The sequence below is a fragment of the Cryptomeria japonica genome, chromosome 7 (assembly GCF_030272615.1).
Source record: "Cryptomeria japonica chromosome 7, Sugi_1.0, whole genome shotgun sequence".
In the NCBI taxonomy this organism is placed as follows: domain Eukaryota; kingdom Viridiplantae; phylum Streptophyta; class Pinopsida; order Cupressales; family Cupressaceae; genus Cryptomeria; species Cryptomeria japonica.
This window is the reverse complement of record NC_081411.1, coordinates 694,313,532-694,319,531: the sequence shown is the minus strand read 5'-3', so window position 1 is coordinate 694,319,531 and position 6,000 is coordinate 694,313,532.

The window sequence follows — 6,000 nt, the reverse complement described above, 5'->3', positions numbered from 1 at the left end:
ATGATTGATCATGGGAAATGTGATCAAGGAGATTAAGCGGTTGGCAAATTGTTTATAAATAAGGAATTGTTGATAAACAATGTATGCGGGCAAGTGTAAGCACATGGATGCTACACAATATTTACCGAGCACTGAAGCTTGAAGACCTATTTTGAAAATAGAGTATAGAGCCCAACAAAGGGACAAGATAAGTCCTATGACTAGATTGTATTGAGAAAATAAGAATCTACTTTAGCATTTTAGATGTGAAGTTGCAGATAGATTTTTATTACTGTTATTTTGTAAAGTGATAGAAAATCTCTTAATCGAGTGGACTTAACAGTCTTATTTGTAAAACACTCTAGAAAGGTGACATTCTGATTGAGTGTTTGAAATCCTTTGACAAGGTCAGTTCTAACGAAGTGAAGATCCTAACAGATCTGAGGGAAATCCCTTAACCTGATCACATCTAGCAATGTGTTTTGTAATCTTTAACAGGATTTTCTTTTAACCGAGCATACTCTAGAAGAGTATATTTCTTAGTGGGTCCGAAATCCCATAGTGGTTTTTCCCTATTTGGGTTTCCACATAAAATCTGGTGCTATATGTTTTGTGATCTTATCTGTTTATGAGTTTTCATGCTTTACAATTTTTCTGATAAGGTTACCGAGGTTGAATCTATTGTTTTTATGGAAGAATAAGTTTGTATAATTCACCCGCCCCCTCTCATCTTATTTGCTTGGCATTTGTACTAAACATTTCGTATTAGAACTATCAATTGGTATCAGAGGTTTGTACTCCAGAAGAAAAAGTTTAAAGGTACTTGAGGCAAAGATCCAAAGATGTATAAAAGGGATGCACCGAAGCTGAACAAATCAAGTTTCTCTTCATGGCAAAAAAGGATGAAGCTGCACTTATCAGGAGTTGGAGAATATGCTTTATATTATCTAGAGAATGATTTCATCACACCGAGCACCTATCCATTGACAATGAAAGAGATAAAGGCAAAGCAATAACATATCCAAGCAATAATTGAAATAACATCTGCATTGACCGACTCAGAGTTTAATGATCTAGAAGGCTGCAATGATGCAAAGGCAATGTGGGATAAGCTCATATCTGTGTATGGTGGAGATGAACATGTTCAAAGAGATAAAGTGGATAGTCTAAGAGGACAACTTGAATCTATGAGGATGAATGAAGGTGAGAACATAACTCAGTACAGTACAGGGTTAAAAGAGATTGTCAATCAAATCAAAGGAGCAGGTGGAACTATTGAAGAAAAGGATATAACAAGTAAGTTGTTAAGAACCCTTCTACCAGCTTATGCAATCCAAGTCTCTACAATCAATGAATTCAGGTCTATACCCAATATGCTAGTTTCTTTAGATGCTACTATTGGTTAGCTACATGCTTTTGAGTTAAGTAATTTTGATAACAGTGGGTCACTGGTAAATAAAGTAGAATCTGCTTTCAGTTCTTTTCATCTTGATGAATCTAATGATTACAATGATAGAATGAGTAAGTACATTGAAGGAGATCACAGTGGAGCAAGTGAGAGATTTCGCAAGAATATGGAAAAAGTACACAAGTTGTATGGGAAATAAGGAAACAAGAAGAGTTTGAAGCATTATTAGCCAGAAGGTTACCGAGAGGCAAAGGTATGTATAAAGGAAAATTACCTTTGAAATGTTTCAATTGTGATAAGATAGGACATATGGTCTCAAACTGTCTTGACAGAGAATCTAGTGAAAAGAGAGATTACCGAGATGACAGACAGAAATATAATCATTACAGAGGACACTGAGATTTCAGAAGAAGAGATAAAAAGAAATGCCTATTAGCTAATGAGAAATCTAATGACGATAAATTAGATGAAACTGATACAGAGGAAGTTGTTCATGTGGCTATCAAATATGGATCAGATGAAGAAAGGTATGAAGAAAAAGACCTACTGTCTCATATAAGTAAAAATGATTCTTGGATCACAGATAGTGGATGTTCACATCACATGACAGATGATAAACACAAGTTTGTTATATTAGAAGACTATGATGGAGGCTATGTAAGATTTGGTAATGATGCACCATGTCTAGTAAGAGGTAAAGGATCTATAACACTTCTTGACAATGCAAAATGCAATGATGTTTATTGGGTTGAAGATTTGAAATATAATTTGTTGAGTGTAGCACAGCTAAACAACATAGGTTACCGAATAGAATTTCAAAATGGAATTGTCAAAGTTCATGACAAGCATGGAAAGTTAGCTACTACCGAGACACAAACAAAAAGTAACACATTTCACCTTGACTCAACTCGGAATAAGTGTCTATATGCAAAGATTGATAATACTTGGTTATGGCATAAAAGGTTTTGTCATGTAAATTTTGATAATCTGATCAAAATAAGAAAGAAGCACCAAGTAAGAGGTCTACTGAGTCTTGAGAAACCTGAGAATGCTATATGTCAAGGATGCTAGATGGGAAAAATGACAAGATCAAGCTTTACAAGTAAGTCCTACACTTCTAAGGGAATTTTAGATCTTGTGCATACTGATATTTGTGGTCTTATGAAAGTTCAGAGTTATTATGGTGATAAATATTTCATATTATTTGTGGATGATTACTCAAGGATGATGTTAGTAATGTTTTTAAAAGAAAAATCAGAAGCTTTTCAAATGTTTAAATTTTACAAGGCAAGAGTTGAAAATGAAACAGGAAGACAACAGAAATGTCTTAGATCAGATAGAGGAGGTGAGTTCACATTTGATAAGTTTAACTTATACTGCAATGATAATGGTATTAAAAGATAAGTCTCTGTACTGAGAACTCCAGAACAAAATGGAATTGCTGAGAGAAGAAATAGATCTATTGTGGATTGTGCCAGAACACTGATGATTGAAAAGAAAGTGTCACAAACATTTTGGAGAGAAGCTATAAGCATAGCAGTTTACACCCTGAACCGAGTACAACTGAAGAAAGGAACTTTAAAGACACCATATGAAATCTGGTATGATAAGAAACCTAATGTAAGTTATTTTAAAATCTTTGGAAGTAGATGTTATGTTCACAAAGATGATAGAAATGGCAAGTTTGATCAAAAAAGTGAAGAAGGAACATTTCTAGGTTATTCTTCTTGAAGCAAAGCATTTAAATGTCTGATCAAATCATCTAACAAAATAGTAGAAAGTGCAAATGTGAAAATTGATGAATTTGCAAAAAGGAAAGATGAAGGAAACTCCAAAGAACCAGAAGGTTATGAAGAATTTATCTATGTTCAACCGACAAGTCTTACCGAGAAGACTGCCGAAGGAAATGAAGAGAATATCTAGTTACCAAGTGATGAAGAAGATCATATAGAGCCTACCGAGCCTGTATTAGCCAAGTATGTCAAAAGACATCATGCATCAGGTCAGATTATAGGAGATAAGGATGATCCAGTGATGACAAAGAACAAACTGAGATAAAACACATGTCTGATATCTGAATTTGAACCGAGGATAGTGAAAGAGGTATTTAACAGTGAAGATTGGATAAATGCTATGATAGAAGAGATTGATCAAATCAAGTAGAATGACACATGGACACTAGTCCCAAGACCGAAGGACAAAAATGTAATTGGTACAAAGTGGATTTTCAGAAACAAGCTGAATGAAAAAGGTGAGGTCATTAGAAATAAAGCAAGACTAGTTTGAAAAGGTTATGCTCAAGAAGAAGGAATTGATTATGGTGAGAGTTTTGCACCTGTGGCAAGACTTGAAGGAGTAAGAACATTGTTGGCATATGCTGCTTACAAGAATTTCAAGGTATATCAAATGGATGGCAAATCTGCATTTCTAAATGGTATATTAGAAGAAGAAGTTTTTATTGAACAACCTAAAGGATTTGTTGAAGGAGAAAATAATAATCAAGTATGTAAGTTGAGCAAAGCTTTATATGGTTTGAAACAAGCACCTAGAGCATGGTATGAGAGATTGCACTCTTATTTGATCAAAATTTGTTTTATAAGAACAAGTGAAAATAGTAATATGTACATGAAGAATGATGAAGACAATGGAATACTGATCTCAGCCATATTTTTTGATGACATTATATTTTGTGGAAATGACTTTCTATGCAAGAACTTTGGATATGAAATGAGCAAAGAATTTGAGATATCACTAATCAGTGAGATAAAGTATTTTATAGGTCTATAGCTACTGCAAATGAAAACTGAGATTTTCATTACCCAATCCAAGTACATAAAGGAAATCTTGAAGAAATTTGGAATGGAGGACTCAAAACCAGTAAGTACTCCTATGACTACCAATTGTAAATTATCAAAGAATGATGAATCTACATCTATTGATGAGACACTCTACCGATCTATGATTGGAAAACTGTAATATGTTGTTCACAGAAGACTAGATATAACACATACAATAGGTATAGTTGCAAGATTTTCTGCAGATCCCAAGAAAACACACATGATAGTAATCAAGAGAATTTTTTGATACCTGAAAGGCACTGAAGATTATGGCTTAGTATATCAGAAAGGAAATGATTTTGATTTAAAAGTTTATACTGATGCTGCTTGGGCAGGCAACATTGATGACAGGAAAAGCACAAGTGGAGGAGCTTTCTTTTTAGGAGAAAGACTAGTGAGTTGGCTTAGCAAGAAACAAGGATGTGTTTCACAGTCAACAACAAAAGCTGAATATGTTGCTGCAGCATTGAATTGCACTAATATAGCATGGAACAAACAACTGTTGGAAGGAATAAATGAGCAAGTTATTGAGTCAATAACTATATTCTGTGACAATACTAATGCTATTAACATTTCAAAGAATCTTGTTATGCACTCTAAGACAAAGCACATCTCTATCAAATATCATTATCTTAGAGAAGAAGTTCAAGAGAAGAAAGTGGTGTTGAAGTATGTTAGTACAAAGGAACAAATAGCAGATATCTTCACCAAGCCACTGCCAAGGGACACTTTTGAGTATCTCAGAAGCAAGTTAGGGGTCCTACCCCTATCTTCCATTCACTGAACAAGTTCGGTGAAAGCATCAATTCGATGACTCTACATAATATCTTTCAGGAGTTGATACTGATTTACACACTTTAGGAGGTTTTCTAAAGGTGTACAGGGAACAGGAATTGAAGACAAAATGCTCTTATCGAGACTAAGTTGACACATATCAGTAAGGAATTCACTTCTCAGTGAAAGAAATTATGTTTTAGTTCTTTACTTTTTGGCATTGTTGTCAAAGGGGAAGAAGACTGAAGAAAGGAGGAGAAGACTAATGTATGGGGGAGAATTTTGATGATAGGAAGAGAGCATTTTAGCATTTTACAACAATCTGAATCCGAATCAATTAGGTCAAATCAATTGGTTTTGCCATCAATGCCAAAGGGAGAGATTGTTGGCATTATAACAGACAAAGGGAGATTGTTGGCATTCCAATTACAAAGAGAGATTGTTGGCATTCCAATTACAAAGAGAGATTGTTGGCATTTGAATAAGGATATTGAGAAGGTTGTTGATGATTATGGATATAACTGATTAACGACATTTACTGTCTTAACATTATTATTTTGTCACTGATGTCAAGAAATTGATTTTCTGATTCAGTATGATGTTGCCATATCTTAAGAAGTATGTTTTGATGAGTATAAAGAAGTTGGTAAAGGACACATAAAGAATATGATGAATAAGGGGAGAAATAAGTTATTCAATGGGCAACTATTACCGAGTTAGACAATGATGAGATCATGATGTTTTAGATTGTTTTGATATCTTACATATGTTATTGATTGTAAGGTTAATACTATACTATGTTACTGAGCAAAGAACCTAGTTGGTAAACCCTAAGGAACCTAGTCGGTAAACCCTAAGGTTATCGCTATCGGTTAATGAAGGCAGAATGTCTACCAAGTGAAGATAGTATTCACTGAGTTGCAACCGAGTAATAACAGAATGCAAAAAATGATTGAATGCATTATTTAATGAAGGAAGCTGATGAGCTAGAATTGATTAAAT